Source organism: Cornus florida, unplaced genomic scaffold (genome assembly GCF_030987335.1).
Source record: "Cornus florida cultivar Cherokee Brave unplaced genomic scaffold, ASM3098733v1 CherokeeBrave_3.0.0_Hap2_Chr01, whole genome shotgun sequence".
Classification (NCBI taxonomy): Eukaryota; Viridiplantae; Streptophyta; class Magnoliopsida; order Cornales; family Cornaceae; genus Cornus; species Cornus florida.
The window spans coordinates 33,142,068-33,160,007 of record NW_026775571.1 but is presented as its reverse complement, the minus strand read 5'-3'; the positions used below and the strand labels follow the sequence as shown (position 1 = coordinate 33,160,007).

At 36.8% G+C, this 17,940-nt stretch overlaps 1 pseudogene; it reads left to right on the top strand.

The window, feature by feature from the left end:
* Nucleotides 1-772: 772 nt before the first annotated feature.
* On the top strand, nt 773-16,195 carry LOC132270578 (CBL-interacting serine/threonine-protein kinase 1-like; annotated as a pseudogene).
* Nucleotides 16,196-17,940: the final 1,745 nt, after the last annotated feature.

The following is a 17,940-nucleotide window of genomic DNA, read 5'->3' as shown; positions in this document are numbered from 1 at the left end:
TGATTTAAGCTTCGATATGATGATTACATGCTTTATATGTTACATTCATGCTTTATACATGATTGAATCTCCATTTTTGAAGCTTTGAACCACTGTGTATATATATGTATATATTTGTATATATGTGTATATATTTTGATGATTTCTTTTGATTCGTAGGAGCATGGGCTTTAAAAAGTGATGAAAATTGTTGATTTGATGTGTAGATGGGGCCCGCAAACATGTTCGTGTGGGCCTCATGCTTCCACAGTCACAGATCTATGACCTTTCAGTTTTTCGCATCATACAGTTTGATCGATCGAACTTGTATCCTGATCGACCGAAGTTTTGAGATCGATCTCTCTTACTTTCGATCTATCCAACTTTTGAGATCGATCTCACTTACCTTCAATCGATCCAAGTTTTGTGATCGTTCTCACTTCTTTTTATGATCGATCGAACTTTACAGATCTCACACACACTTCATTAATCATGTATTGTGTTCATGCTATCTTATTCATGCCCAATGCCTATGATATTCCACATTGGATGCATTTCATACTTATATTGCTTAGCATGCTTCACATTCTATCACTTGCATAGATTCATGTCATTTTTTTTTTTGTCAATCTTACTTGACATACATGTTTCTATTTTGTACTTTCAGTTCTTTATTCTGGTACTAACTTCCATAGCAAGTGTTTCTTTTTTTTTTGCAGACCATAACTAAGAATGACGGTTCCTCTACTTCAGTCACACCTGAGGCTCCAGATTAGACCCCTGACTTTAGAGTATGCCTACAGACTTTGGAGGAGCTGTTGTTGCTATGCGAGCTGATCTTACGGCCCACAGAGCTGATTTTGCTACCTTCCGCACGGATGTCATGACTATGTTCCAAGATTTATCCAGAGATATCCGCGGAGCCCGACCTGTCCGTCCTACCTCATCATCTTGAGCTCCCAGTTCTTTCTATCTTTTTATGATCCTTCTCTATCTTTGATACTCTATTTTTGATACTATATATCATTTTTGCAGCCGGTCTATCGGCTTAGATCTTTTGATGTACCTGTACTTTATTTTCTATTTATGCATGCCTTTATTATGAATGTCATATGATTATATTCTTATATCTGAATGTTTAACTCCATCAGGTGTATCCTAGTAACTTCAATGAGAGAGTGCTACCCGATTTTCAGGACCACCCTTATACCTCTCTCATCTCTTTATCTGTTTATCCCATTTACACTTGTATGTCCACTGTGCACTGATTATCCCATTTTGTTATCTGATGAGTTTATCCAAGTGCCATCTTTTCAGGACCACAGTTAATCCCAAGTTTAGGGAGGCCATGCCACCCACTTTGGATACTTCAATCCCGATCATTCTTGCTTAGTTACACTGGTGTACTCTTGCCTTTGTTCTCTTTGCACATTGAGGATATTGTGCCATTTAAGTTTGGGGGGAATGGTGCGTTGCAGTGTTAGCTTTTAATTCAAAATTTTGAGCATGTCTTGTGTATTTGAGGATTTTTCTATGATTGGTCCATAACGAGCTATGATTTTGATCTTTTGAGGACTATATTGCTTAAAATTTAAAAATTGCTTGAATTGAGAGTCCAATACTCCTTGTATACCTTTTGGATGCCATTTATGAGTAAATTTTTCAAAAGATTGATATCATGCTTGCCTTTGTGGTTCACATCATCCTGATTTTGTGATTGTTTTGAGATTCACTCTAGGATTCTACACTAGCACCGGCGCACACTAGCATTCATTGGTGGGGTACATGCTTTGTTGATTATTGAATTGGTTATATCCCAATTGAGCTAGTAGTGCATTGAAAGCTTTCATTCTTGATAAAGGTGGATAACAACCCCTTTTCACTAAGTAGCTAGGATTCTAACCTCATCAAGCACTGAACTTCTCGCGCCGAAAGGTGGAGGGCCCAAACTTTAGGTTAATAATTGAATACAAAAAAAAAAAAAAAGTTGCAAAAGCAATAAAAAAATTGAGGATTTCTCCCAAAAGGTGAGAAGTGGGAAATGATTAGATGGAGGTTGTCTTCATTTGTAACCTAGTTGATTTGAGCTTGTAAGTCCGTAGGGGTATTTGAATGCCAAATGCCCTAAATTCGTTTGGTTTGGGAGTCATTGACCTAACGCTCGATCTCATAAATCGCTAGAAAGCTTAATAGATCAACACATTGCACTATACTTCCATCTTTGATCCTAAAAAAAAAAAAAAAAAAAAAATAGAGTGAAAAGAATAAGCGCACCTAGAACAATAAAGCTTTAATAAAAGGTCCACTTTTTGTCTTGATGATCGGTTCTAGATTTATGTGCTAGTTTGAGGGTAAGGATCTGATTAATTCCTTAGTTAGCTAAGATAGCAACACATTGATGCTTGTCCACTCAAAAAGGATTCTAGAGTTGTTTTGATTTGCATGATCATTTTCTTGATGTGTGGAGGACCATACTTGCTTGCTTGATGTTGAGATTTTGGGAGATTGCTTATAAAGGGTTGAAAATTTGCATATTTGAGGTAGTTTTCTCCCAATACTTGTTTGCAATATTGGTGTCTCTTTTGAAAAAATAAGTTTAATGTTTGTGGGCATCATTTCTGGAAACCCTCACGAGACTTCACTCATCCACTAGGGGTAACCTAGGGGTTTAAAAGGCTTGTTGCATGTGCTAAGTGCAATCGTGTTCCCTACGAAAGTGGCGTTATCATTTATTGCATTCTAGTTTATACTTGTGTAGTTGTTCATTTCATTTCTTTACTTTATAGTTCATTGCTAGGGACTAGCAATATTTAAGTTTGGGGGTGTGATGAGCACTGAAAAGTGCGTATTTAAACCCATTAAGCTTAGGTATACTAGTACCTTTATCTATCTTACTTTACCATTTTAGATTGATTTCGTGTTATTTCTCTTTTCAGGCACTTATCCCGAAAATAAGCTAACTCAGACAAATAAGAACTTAAAAGAAACAATTCTGAGATTAAACGAAGAAAGAAGAAAAAGGAGCAAAAGGGTGGAATTCAGATTTTTGATCGATCTAAGAAAAAGGTTTGATCGATCCAGCATGGATCGATCTCAGCATTTCAAGATAGATCCAAACCTTAAACCAAAAGCAGAAAGTCCAAAGTTCGATCGATCCAACACCATCCTTCGATCGATCGAACACCTTTGTCCTCATCCAAATGATTGATCTTATCCATTTATACCACCATACCTACCACTTTTATCCTTTTCCCCATAAATATCTCCAAAATATCTCAGCTTTGTTCTTTTCTGGAAAGCTCAGCCAGTTGGATCGATCTAGCCTTAGTTCGATAGATCTCAGCCAAGTTCGATCGATCCAAGTCCAAGGTTCGATCGATCAAACTTTCCTCCAGTGCGAAAAAGTTAAAAAGCCAGCTCATTCAAGTTGTCTTGTATCTAATCATTGGAGAATATTATGTGCACAACCCCAGCTCATTTTGTGCGTCACTTGACCTACCTATATATAGAATATGACACACTTTTTGAGGGGGATACTAAGAAAAATTCTAGTTTTAGGGATACAATTTTAGAGGCTATTCTTAGTGTAGAAGAAAAGAGGAGGAGGCTAGAGACACCATTGGAGGTTCTTCATCAACCATGGAGCTTGCCCTTGAGGGTTAGAAGAGCACTACCATGAGTGGCTAGACATCCTCTTGGGGATAGAGTTAGCCCTAAGCATGCTTTCTATACTTTAATCTTGTGTATTATTGAGTGATTAGTGTTGTAATACATGTTTCGACACTTTGATATATATAGATCTTGTTTATTCAATAATTTATGTGGTTTAATACTTTCAATTGATCATTTCATTCTATCCATATGTCTATGTATGCTAGAATAGATGTTCATGTGCTTATCTATAGATTTTGTATTGTTGATGCATGTCTATGTGTATTGATGCTATAGATCTAGAGATTGTCAAAACATAGTGCTTAATGGAATGCTCTTGCTATTTTCTTGATGGTCCATACCTATTTCTTGATGGATTGGCCCTCTCTCTTAGTTTAATTCCATGCTAGTAGTGTAGTTGTAGTTGTAGTGTAGTGTATCTTAGCTGCGTTGCGTGACATATCCAGAGATATTTGGGGATCGCGTCCTGCTCGCCCTACCTCCTCGGCCTGATCTTTTTATATCACTTCTTTATATATATCTGTGATCTTATATGCTACTTTGATAATGTTATATTTTTGTGGCCAGCTTGTTGGCCTTGATACTGGATGTACCATATATTGTTTATTTATTTTCTTTATGCATGATTATATTTTTTGATATCATATCTTTGTATTGATATATCTGTCTGTGATTAACTCCATTATCAGGTGCATCTCAGTGACTTCAGTGAGAGAGAGTGCTGCACAAATTTTTCAAGACCACCCTTATTCCTCTCTTCTTATTTCATTTGTTATCCCATTTACACTTGCATGTCCACTGTGCACTGTTATTATCCCTTTTGTTATCTGATGAGTTTTGTCTCAGTGCCATCTTTTCAGGACCATAGTTAATCCCAAGTTTTGTGGGGTTATACCACCCACTTTGGATACTTATGTCTCGGCCATTCTTTGCCATAGCTGCACTGGTATACTCTTTCCTTTTATTTTCTTTGCACATTGGGGACATTGTGCGGTTTAAGTTTGGGGGTAATTTGTGCTTTGCAGTATTTGTTTTCAAATTCAAAATTTTGAGCATGACTTGTGTAATTAAGGGATTTTCTTTGATTGGTACATAACTAGCTAATGATTTTGATCTTTTGAGGACTAAATTGCTTAAGATTTAAAAATTTCTTGACTTGAGAGTCCAATACTCCTTGTATGCCTTATGGATGCCATTTAGGAGTAAATTTTTCGAAAAATTGATATCTTACTTGCACCTGTGGTTCACATCATCCTGATTTTGTGATTGTTTTGAGATTCACTCTAGGATTCTACACTAACACAGGTGCACACTAGCATTCATTTATGGGGTACATGCTTTGTTGATTATTGAATTGGTTATATCCCAATTGAGCTAGTAGTGCATTGAAAGCTTTGATTCTTGATAAAGGTGGATAACAACCCCTTTTTCACTAAGTAGCCAAGATTCTAGCCTCATCAAACACTGAATTTCTTGCGCCAAAAGGTGGAGGGCCCAAACTCTAGGTTAATAATTGAATATATATATATATATATATATATATATAAGTTGTTGCAAAAGTAATAAAAAAGTGAGGACTTCTCCCAAAAGATGAGAAGTGAGAAATGATTAGATGGAGGTTATTTTGATTTGTAGCCTAGTTGATTTGAGCTTGTAAGTCCTTAGGGTTGTTTTAATACCTAATGCCCTAAAGCCATCCAGTTTGGGAGTCATTGACCTAATGCTTGACCTCATGGATCGCTAGAAAACTTAATAGATCAACACATTGCACTATGCTTCTATCTTTGATCCTTAGGATTAGGAAAAAATAAAAAAATAAAAATATGGAGTGAAAAAAATAAGCGCACCTAGATGAATAATACTTTAATAAAAGGTCCACTCTTTATCTTGATGATCGATACTAGATTTATGTGCTAGTTTGAGGGTAAGGATGTGATCATGTCTTTAGTTGGCTTAGATAGCAACATATTTGATATCGGTTCACTCAAAAAGAATTCTAGAGATGTTTTGATTTGCATAATCATTTTCTTAATGTGTGAAGGATCATACTTGCTTGATTGATATTGAAAATTTGGGAGATTGCTTGGAAAGGGTTGAAAAATTGCATACTTGAGATAGTTTTCTCCCGATTCTTATTTGAAATATTGGTACTTCTATTGTGATAATGAGCTTAATGTTTTTGGGTATCATTTCTGGAAACCCTCAGGAGACTTCACTCGTCTACTAGGGGTAACCTAGGGGTTTAAAAGGCTTGTTGCATATACTAAATGCAATCGTGTTCCCTACGAAAGTGGCGTTATCCATTTATTGCTTTCTAGTTCATAATTGTATAGTTGTTCATATCATTCCTTTACTTAGTAATTCATTGCTAGAGACTAGCAATATTTAAGTTTGGGGGTGTGATGAGCGCTGAAAAGTGCGCATTTAAACCCCTTAAGCTTAGGTATTCTAGGACCTCTATCTATCTTATTTTTCAGCCTTAGACTAATTTCATGTTATTTCCATTTTCAGGCACTTATCCCCAAAATAAGTCAATTCAGCAAAATAAGAGCATAAATGAAGCAACCTTGAGTTGAATGGAAGAAAGGAACAAAGTGGAAGCAAAATAAAGCAAAGTGTAGAAAAGCATCATCTTCGATCGATCTCATCAATGTTCGATCGATCAAAGCAAGATTGATCTAGGCCTCATCAAGATGGATCCAAGCCTTTGTCCTTATCCAAAAGATCTCATCATCTTCGATTGATCCAACCCTTCTCAAATCGATCAAAATTATTTGATCTTATCCACACCGACCACTCCACCTACCACTTTTGTCTTTTTTCCAAAATATCCCAAAAATATCTCAAATTTGTCTTTATTCAAAAAGGCGCCGCTAAGGATGGATCGATCTAGCCAAAGTTTGATAATTCTGACCTAAGTTTGATCAATCTCACAAAGGTTCGATCGATCAAACCCTCTCAAGTGCAAATTAAATCAAATTCCAGCTCATTAAAAGTTGGCAAATGGTGCAATCATTAGAGGAACCCTTGTGCACGAGTCCAGACCATTGGGTGTGACACTTGAGCTACCTATATAAGGATTTGAGCCACTTTTTACACATATGCTTAGATACATTCTTAGGTACCAAGAAAAGAGAGGAGAGGACGCTAGAGACACCATTTTTTGGGAGTTTTTCCATTCATCTAGGGTTTCCATCAAGAAGAAGAGCATACCTACCATGGAGATAGCCCTTGAGGGTTGGAGGACTACATCAATGAGTGGCTAAACATCTTCTTGGGGCTAAAGTTAGCCCTAAACATGCTTTCTAAACCTTGATGCTATGTATTTTGAGGGGATTTGTGTTGTAATATTTGTCTTGACACTTATATATATATGAATCTTATTTATTCAATGATTTGTGTGATTTAATACTTTCAATTGATCATTTCATTTTACCCATATGTCTATGTATGCTAGAATAGATGTTCATGTGTTTATCTCTAGGTTTTGTGTTATTGATGCATGTCTATATGTATTGATGCTATAGATCTAGAGATTGTCAAGGCATAGTGCTTAATAGAATGCTCTTGTGGTTTATTTGATGGTTCAGACTCATTTCTTGATGGATTGTGCCTCTCCCTTAGTTTAATTAGTTCTAGTGTAGTTACCTTAGTTTCTTAGATAGGTGGACAATCCATGCTTGTTTTTTGATGCACATTAGGGTGGAGGATACCTTGTTGGTCTATGTGACCAAGGTCCTCCACATGGTCCTCATTATGGTCTTCCATTGATGGAATGGAGTGATTAGAACTACCTCTTTCCCTAGGATTACGAACAATGGATTCAAGATGAAAATCAAATGGGACAAGAGTAGGATTTAATGGCCTTCGACCATGCATGCACAAACAAAACACAAACAAACAACAAGCAATAAGCAATCACTTCACCTCCACAACAAATCAATCAATAAACATCCTCCACATACAATGATCCCATACTCCCATGCTTTCAACAATATGCAAGAAAAGTAAATTGCCTCCACGCGGGCTCACAATTTATCTAAGAATGTAAAAACAAGCCTCCACGCGGGCCGACGATTGAACTAGAGTTTGAGTTAGAAAGAGCTCACAAAGGGTCTTTAAGCACTTCAAAGTATTTTTCAATTTTGGCTTAGCTTTGCAAATTTTTAGATTTTTAGCTTTTTCTATACTTTTGCTTAGCTCCTTGCTTTGAATCTCCTTTGATCACTTTCCTTAGCTCAATGTACCTAGTCAATCAAGAACAAACACAATAAGTAATCAAAATAAAAATAAAGTAAAGACATGATCAAAAGAGTACTAATTCCTAATTGTTTCCAAAATATGACGTTGCCTTCAATCCTCGGCAATGGTGCCAAAATTTGACGATGGCTATTTGTATACGCCAAAATAATGTAGTGAATGTGTGGTTCAAGAAAAGCCTTTTAGGTCAAGTTTAAATTTATAAAAACCACTACCACCACTACTACTAACGTAGCAAGAGTGAGTAGGAATTGTCCTAAGGGATTAAGGGGCAGTATTGATATGGAAACAATATAAGATTAGTAGGTCGAGTGATCAAAATGTGGTTTGTTTGGTTGATTAGACTACAATTAAACTAAACAAGCTTAATGTAAAACAAGCAAAGTAAATGAAGATAGAGAAAACAAGAGAGAGAGGTCTTTGGATTTAGAGGTCACCACTAAACGTCACCTTCTAAACACTCAATGTATAATTAATGAGGGGAAACATGTGTTACAATATTAGAGTGTGTGATTGGTTGTTTCAACAAACATGGAGACTAATTAAGTATATATTGTCTAAGCAACATAGTGAATAGCACAATATATCAAACTAAGCCATTAATCCTTCCTTTAAGCACACAATCCAAACACATCACATGGTTAGAGACATATACTACTTGCATTCATAAGCATGGAACATCAAACAACAAGCATTGATTGTCCTCCCATCTAAGAAATTAAGGCAACTACACTATAACTAAGTAAAGACATGAAAATTAAACTAATTAAACTAAGGGAGAGGCATAATCCATCAAGAAATGAGTATGAACCATCAAATAAACCACACGAGAATTCCATTAAGCATTATGCCTTGACAATCTCTAGATCCATAGCATCAATACACATAGACATGCATCAATAACACAAAAACTAGAGATAAACACATGAACATCTATTCTAGCATACATAGACATATGGATAGAATGAAATAATCAATTAAAAGTATTAAACTTCATAAATCATTGAATAAACAAGATTCATATATAAATAAGTGTCAAGACAAGTATTACAACACTAATCCCCTCAAAATACATAGCATCAAGATTTAGATGGCATACTTAGGGCTAACTCTAGCCCCAAGAAGATGTTTAGCCACTCATTGATGTAGTCGTTCAACCCTCAAGGGCTATCTCCATGGTAGGGATGATCTCCTTCTTGATGGAAGCCCTAGATGAATAGAAAAACTCCTAAAATGTGTCTCTAGCCTCTCTTACTCTCTTTTCTTGGTCTCTAAGATTGATAGAGTATGATGTATGAGTATATGATGTAAAAGTGGCTCAAAATCCTTATATAGGTAACTCAAATGTCACACCTCATGGTCTGGACTCGTGCACTAGGGCTCTTTCAATGATTACACCATTTGCCAACTTTTAATGAGCTGAACTCTGTTTTAATTCGCACTTAAGAGGATTCGATCGATCGAACTTTGGTGAGATCAATCGAACTTAGGTGAGATCAATCGAATGTTGGCCAGATCAATCCTTCCATGACGGCGCCTTTTTAAATAAAAACAAATCTGAGATATTTTTGGGACATTTTGGAAAAAAGACAAAAGTGGCAGGTGGAGTGGTAGGTGGGGATAAGATCAAACAATTTCGATCGATCTGAGGAATGTTGGATCGATCGAAGGTGATGGATTCTTTTGGATAAGGACAAGGGCTTGGATCCATCTTGAAATGGCTAGATCGATCTTTCTCTGATCGATCGAAGATTGTTGAGATCAATCGAAGATACTGTCTTTCCACACTTTGCTTCCACTTTGCTATTTTCTTCCATTCAGCTCAAGATTGCTTCATTTATTCTCTTATTTGGCTGAATTGACTTATTTTGGGAATAACTGCCTAAAAATGGAAATAATACGAAATTAGTCTGAGGCGAGAAAATAAGATAGATAAAGGTCTTAGAATATCTAAGCTTAAGGGGTTTTATTGCTCACTTTTCAACGCACATCAACACTCCTGAAGTATACCTTTCATAGCACTTTTACCCCCTATTTAAAAAGGTGTGCAAAAAGCACTTCTATTCTTTTCAATTTGTTCAAAAACACCCCGCAATTAATATAATGCCCATTTTACCCCTTTACTCTTCAAAAAATACCTACCATTGTTGATGCCAAGGTTACAGAGGGAGAGGTGGAGGTTGCGGACTGTTCTTTGGGCGGAAAAGCCCTCTCTCTAGTGTAATGGAGTGATGGGTTCTCTCATGGCATGGAGGTGACCGAAGAAGTCCATCGCGCAGTATGAAATAAAAGAAATGAACCTCTGTGGACTGAACAGGCCTCTAAGTTTTTATAGCCTTTAGATTCATAATTCAAAGCTTGTTCTAGTTTTGAAAAACTTCATGCTCATATATACGGAAAATAACTGAACCCCATTTCTACCCTAAACCTTGCATCTGTAACTCCTAGGTGTGAATCAGTAGCAATCCTAGCTGAAAATCAAGCCAATGATAATACATTGAAAGGGCTGTACTCAAAGTTGCAAAAGAGAACATCTCATAATCATGGAAGCTAATTCGCCCAACTGCCTTAATAACTTACTATACTAAGGTAGTACTAAGTATACTCATTTTTGTAAATCAAAATAGGTACAAGCAAGGGGTGAGTCTCATATCTGCGATCGGTAAAGGTCCTCTTCCTATTTCTCGACTGTGTGTTATAGCGCGCTATCCTATAGATCGGTCTAACTGCAACTCAAAATGTGGGAAGAGACTGCCGGAGAGGTATGTGTTCCCAAGGTTGGGTTTCACAAAATCAAACCCAAACCATCACCGCCATCAACCCAAAAACTCGGTCCGAAGATCTGCAAATCAACCACCACCGGACTCGCGATTGTTTTACAAGTCTCTGTCCGTCACTTAGACTATTGCCGTGAAAATTGCATCCCTTACTAGACCCATCAAGATCATGGTTGATTCAGTTCTTCCTTGCCTATCGTTCATCTCACTTCGACTATTGCCGTCGAAAATCGCATCCCTCAACGAGCCCTCCCTTGTAGCAGTGACTTAATGGGTCCGGTGATTCAGTTCTTCCCACCGCTGAGCCCTCCCTTGCAAATCGCATCCCTCACGGCTGATTCAGTTCTTCCTTGCCTGCCGTTCATTTCCCCCCTAGTTTCCAATCCATCACTAGTTCGTGTGATCCCTAATCTCAATTGTGAAAGAAGTTAATAAAAAACGTATGCTTAAAAGAGGCTTTCTTGGGGCAGGTGGTTGTTCTCCACTATTATTTATATATATATATATACAAATATATATATATATATACATATATATATATACATATATATATATATATAAATAATTTATATATATATAATTTATGAAATAACTAAAATATCCTTCAATTTATTGTAAATTTATAAATTATATATATATATATATATTATAAAAGGTGTTGATAAGGGCATTTTAGTCTAATTTTTGTTAATAGGACCTATTTGCACAAATGTCATAGTTTAGGGTTTTTTTTTTACACGGCAGGGGTGTAATATGCACTATAAGTATACTATAGGTATTTTTTTGCACTTCACCTGTATATATATATACTTTTTCATTTTTTTTTACCGGCTTCTTGTTATATTTTCTTTTCTTTCAGATGAATCTAAAACCCCGGGTCTATCTTTCCGGGTTCGAAGCAAGAAAGACACTTCAAATATTTTTCTATTTATTTTTATCTATTAGAAAAAGAGAGAATTTTCCTCCCTAATACAAATGAGACTTTAATTACTCTGTTTCATCTAGAACCAAAAAAAAAAAAAAAAAAAAGGTACAATCCTTTAATATCTCGAATTGTATAAGTGAAGATTAGTTCCGTACGCGGCAGATGCTAGTGTGGAAGCCGACGCGGCAGAGCGGTCGGTGTGTTGATGTCAGCGATGATGGATAGACTTTGGTTGTCACACCAATCTTCTTTGGACTCTATCTTTTCTTCTTCCATTTCTTGCGTTGTAGACACGCCAGCTACGGTTCCCTGTTACGCCGCCCGCTTTTCGGGCGGAGCGCTCGTTATCCTGACTTTGATCTCTGCCGGGGCCCCTCCCATTGCTCTAGCCATAAGCTATGGCAGCTCCAGTTTTCTCCGTAATATTACTGAGTAGAGCATTGCATACACTGATTCGAAAGCTTTTCCTCTCTTTCTTATTTGAAATCATCCTTGAATTCTGAATTCTCTCTCTCTATATATATATAGTCCTCAGCCGCCGTAGATCCTCCCCTTGGCCAACTCCTTCGATCTGAAGCTCTTCCACTAATTCCTTCCATCTCTGTCGTATTTCGACAAGCAGCGAAACACAGGTTGTTACTCTCTCTCTAGATTTTATATGTCATATATTATTGCTATCAAAATCTGTCTTCCCTAATTCGTTCTTCTCCTCGGCGTTTATTTCCAATTTTTGGGTAGCGTAAATTGTGGATCGAGCTCATCAATTTTTATTATATGTGGTGTATTTATTTTCTTTATTTTGGAATTTTCTTTTCCCATTCTGACAAGGAGTCTCATAAATTGGGCTATTTTGTTATTCCCATCCACAGAAATTGGGGTGGAAGTATTTTCCTTTCCATTCATTCGGATCTCATCATGGGAAGGAGAAGGATATTGGAGGTGCAAAGGTTACTTACATCATCTCCATCCATCTCTATTTTTTAATGGATATGATGTATCGGCTAAAGACATATTGGTGGTTCAGCAGAGTTGATCTTAATCTTGATTCTCCACTGGCTAATTCGTTTGGCCTAATGGTACAAGTTGACAGAAATGATTTCAACCATGCCTTAGTCTTAGAAAGAAGTGTTGAATTGAGAAAAACAAAACACCCAATTTCGACCCGTGTTGTTGTCTGATGACGAAGTATACTCATGCTTCTCTCAATTCCTCTCTACTGTCGGAATCACCCTCGATCGTGACCATATATTTCATAGCATTCTCTCTGGTTGTCGTGCCATAACTACTAGCGAACCCTTCTCTAAATCCCACACCAGAACGGACGTAATCACCCGCAATCGTGACCAGCTCTCGGACACAACTGACAATATATTTAGTAGCATTCTCTCTGGTGACATAGACACTTGTTCTAGCACCACTAGCATACCTTTTTTTTCAATAGACATGATGGTTACGTATTATCCGGGGGATGGGGATGGGGATGGGGATGGGGATGGGTTGAAGACTGTACCGGCAAGTAAACCTTTCGTTCAGGCGTTGGTGAAAGTGATAGTAAACCAGGGTTACATGGATCAATGTATAATTTGTTGGTTCTGAAGTCACTCGCGTGCCCTGTGATCATGTCTACCATGAAGATTGCATTGTTCATTGGCTAGCGATCAGTAACTTTTGTCCAATTTGTCGCTTCAAGATGCCAACGGCTGAATGATTGGAATTAGAATTGGTTTTTTTTTTTTCTTTTTTTTCTTTTTTCTCTCATCCTTTTTTTTTTTTCCGAAAGGTATCTGTCCATCCATTGTAATGGCACTGTTTTTATTTTATTTTATTTTTTCTAGTGAATGTAATGACATTTTTTTTATAACATATATAAATCGTTTTGTTTTTATCAATTCATGTAATATGTTGTTAATTTTTTATTCTTGATTTACTATTCTGTAGTACACCGTCGGTTCATTCTTAATGTATTCAATAAAGAAACAAATTATAGCAGATGAAGAATTTTAGAACTAAAGAATCTATGAAATATTTATTCTTTTTTTTTTTAGGATAATTTTATTTACCTCTCTAGGCGTAATTACAGGCGAAATATTACACCGACCTCCCTTCAATGTGGCCGACGTTAGATTCCGGTATAAATTCATGTGAAAGTACTAATATAACCTCTTTTATTAATTCTCTAACAAAGTAACAATTCTACTACTGCGAATAGGGACTACGAAAAACTGAACTAGCCACCATAATTGAACCCATAGTCGGCCAATTACACCACGACAACCACCAGTCCATACTCGCCACCACCACAACTACCACCAGACCCAACTCAGCAGCCGCCGCCACCACCACCACCACCATTGGACCTGAAATATTAATTATATTGATATGTGGTGTTAAAATGAAGTTGTAATGAAATTTTTCTACACAACCCCATCTGCTCATGCAGAATACACTCCATAGTGGATTTTATTTTTTTTTATTTATTTATTTATTTTTTGCATTAGTGCTGCAGCTTTATGCAAAAATGAAAATATGTATAAGTTGAATATTGTTAATATGTGCTAATACTGTTCTGATTATGCTTTCCTTTGTTATTGTTGGATAAGCAATTCTTGGAAAGCATAACTAAGATTTACATGGTCCTAGAATATGTGATTGGCGGTGAACTGTTCGACAAGGAGTTCTTCCAATTGTATAAAAAATTTCCAATGGAAAATCTTTTGCTTTTAGCTCAATTCTTGGATAAGACATTTTTATTCTGCTCATGTTTTTATAGGCATCCAAAGGAAAACTATCTGAGGCTCGAGCCAGGAAGCTCTTCCAACAGTTAATTGATGGAGTTAGTTACTGCCACAACAAAGGCGTTTATCACCGGGATCTCAAGGTTTGCTTCTGGCCTTCCCTTAAGAGCATAATATGATAATCCAAGAGTCAAACCACCAAGTACAAGATTATGAATTGCCAGATGATCAATACAAGAACATTTTTTTGGTTATATTTTTTACTCTAATTCTTCTGTGTATTTCTAATGCAGCTGGAGAACGTCCTCGTTGATGCAAAAGGAAACATAAAGATATCTGATTTTGGCCTCAGTGCATTACTCCAGCATTTTAGGGTATGATTTCAATAAATCAAGCACTTCATGACGACGACTTATTCTTCTGATTTAGTTACTTATCTCCACCTTTAATTTGGAAAATTAGGATGATGGGTTACTGCATACCACCTGTGGGGAAGTCCAAACTATGTTGCTCCTGAGATTCTTAATAATAGGGGATACGATGGTGCCACCTCAGATACCTGGTCGTGTGGCGTCATCTTGTAAGTAATTCTCACAGGATATCTACCATTTGACCATAGAAATCTTGCAGTTCTCTATCGAAAGGTACATTAATAAAGCTCTTTATATATGTGTGTTTGTGTGTGTGTGTGTGTGTTTTCTACTTATATATACAACGCATTTTTATGACTTGGAATTTCATGAACTTTCAGTCCCTAACCCTCCGACCCTGATGATGACGAAGAAGATATATACGTAGATGATGAAGTTTTGTCGATACATGAGATGGTATGAACTTGGATAGCTTGGTTGTTTTTGTCCCTTGCTGGTTTGATTCAATTAACAATTTTATGCCAAAGCTGATGCAATTTATTTCACTGTTGTAGACATCAGAAGCAGAAAAAAATTCAAAATCACCTACACTCATCAATGCCTTTCATCTGATTGGGATGTCTTCTTTCCTAGGTCTGTCTGGTTTCTTTGAGAAAGCGGTAAAACCCAAAGTAAAAAAATAACTATATTTATAATATTATATCTTTCTGCGTAATTTTTGTTGTTCAATAGTTAAGTTTACAAATTCTATAAGCAATTTGATTGTGAAGTTTGCGCATGTGTTTGTTTTATTTTAGGATATTTCGAAGAGGAAGATGAGATTTACATCCAACCATTCCCCACAAGAATTGCTTGAGAGGATTGAGAATATTGTAACTCAGATGGGATTTCGAGTCCAGAGGAAAAATGGAAGGGTTAGTTCAATGAAAGCGCTGAACTTGCATAGATGAAAGCACACACACACACACACACATATATATTTTCATACAAAACACTGTTTAAGAAATTGATCCTCATTCCCTCCACAAGCCAGAGTTTGATCACAAAATTTGCTATTATTCACGAACCACCCTTGTTTTTTTTATAATAAAAAAAAGGAAATGATTTACAAGTTCTATCAATGAGCTTTTTCAATCAAGAAAATAATGCCAAGAATTTAGGCCATGGTACTAAAAAGATAACATTTGTGTCCATCTTTGCAGCTTAAGTTGATGAAGAACACAAAGGTCAGAAAAACCTGGGGACTCTTTCCTTTGCAGCAGAAGTAAGCAATTTTAAAAATTGGGACAAGTTGTTATAGAAGAACTACACACACACACATCTATAATATATACTTTGTTGCATACCGATTTCCAATCGTCAAAACCTTCTAATTTATATTTCTAATTTGTATGGATAATTGTGGCAGGTGTTTGAGATAAGCAAATCCTTGTATGTTGTTGAATTAAGAAAATCATATGGACATTCGACAGTTTATAGACAGGTCTCTCGCTCTCTCTCTCTCTCTCTCTCTCTCTCTCTCTCTGTGTGGAGATTCTTAATAATATAAAATACATAAAACTCATTTTCAATTTTATTAACTAATTTATTGGAAGCTTTATTGAAGATTTAATGGAGAAATCAGTGGAGGAAAATCTTTGAGTAATTGATGTTGTTTCTTATTATTGAAGATTTGGTGTTACTAGAGGAATCAATGGAGAAAAATCATCCATGTTTCCTATTTTCTAATTCTTTCCATTCTCATAATCTCTTCTCCTATATAAAAGAGCCTCCACCATTGTATTGTGTATGAATTAAGAGGGTATTATAAAAGTGATGTAGCTCTTTGGGCTCAACCATGTAATATCTGTGTGTTCTACTTGTTTTATTTATCTCTTCGCTTCCGTTTTATGCTTTACAACATGGTATTAGAGCCTAATTTCTCTTCCTAGGTTCGGACCCCTATTTTGGGGTATTCCCTTAGCATCTGAAATGTTGCTAAGGGTTTCTCGGTGGCTACCAGTTTGTTCGGCAATATTGTTCTTCGTCTTTGCCGTGTCTCCGGCAGTTTTTATTGACTTATTTGAGTTGCCGGTGTGTTCGGTAGCATTGTCTTCGTCTTTGCTGTGTCTCTAATAGTTTTAACCAACTTGTTTGGGCTGTCGATGTGTTCGGTAGCATTGTTCTCGCCTTTGCCGTGTCTCTGGCAATTTTTGTTGACTTGTTTGGGCTGTCGGTGTGTTCGGTAGCATTGTTCTTCGAGTTCTCTCTTCTCACTTCATCATTCACACTCGTTGTTATTCGTCATCTCAATGGCAAGTTGGACATTCATGCTCCAACTTGAGGGGGAGTATTGAAGATTTAATGGAGGAAATTTTTCAGTAATTGATATTGTTTCCTATTATTAAAGATTTGGTGTTACTAAAGGAATCAATAGAGAAAAATCCTCCATGTTTCCTTCCATTAAATCTTCAATACTCCCACTCAAGTTGGAACATGAATGTTCAACTTGCCATTGAGATAACGAGTAACAACAAGTGTGAATGATGAAGAGAGAAGACGAAGAACAATGCTACAGAACACACCGACAACCCAAACAAGTCAATAAAAACTACCGGAGACACGGCAAAGGCGAGGACAATGTTACCAAACACCCCGGCAGCCCAGACAAGTGGTTAAAAATTGCCAGAGACACGGAAAAGACAAAGACAACATATGTTTTATGCTTTACAACATAATATCAGAGCATAATTTCTCTTCTTAGGTTCGGACCCCTATTTTGGGGTATTCCCTTAGCATCTAAAATGTTGTTAAGTGTTTCTCGGTGGCTGCCGGTTTGTTCGGCAGTATTGTTCTTCGCCTTTACCGTATCTCCGGCAGTTTTTATTGACTTATTTGGGCTGCCGGTATGTTCGGTACCATTGTATTCGTCTTTGTCGTGTCTCCGACAGTTTTTATCAACTAGTTTGGGCTGCCGGTGTGTTCGGTAGCATTGTTCTCGCCTTTGCCGTGTCTCCGGCAGTTTTTGTTAACCTGTTTGGGTTGTGGGTGTGTTCGGTAGCATTGTTCTTCGTATTCTCTCTTCATCATTCACACTTGTTGTTACTCGTCATCTCAATGGCAAGTTGGACATTCTTGCTCCAATTTGTGGGTGTGTTACTGATTCCTCTAGAAACACTAAATCTTCCATGTTTCCTCCATTAAATCTTCAATACTCCCCCTCAAGTTGGAGCATGAATGTC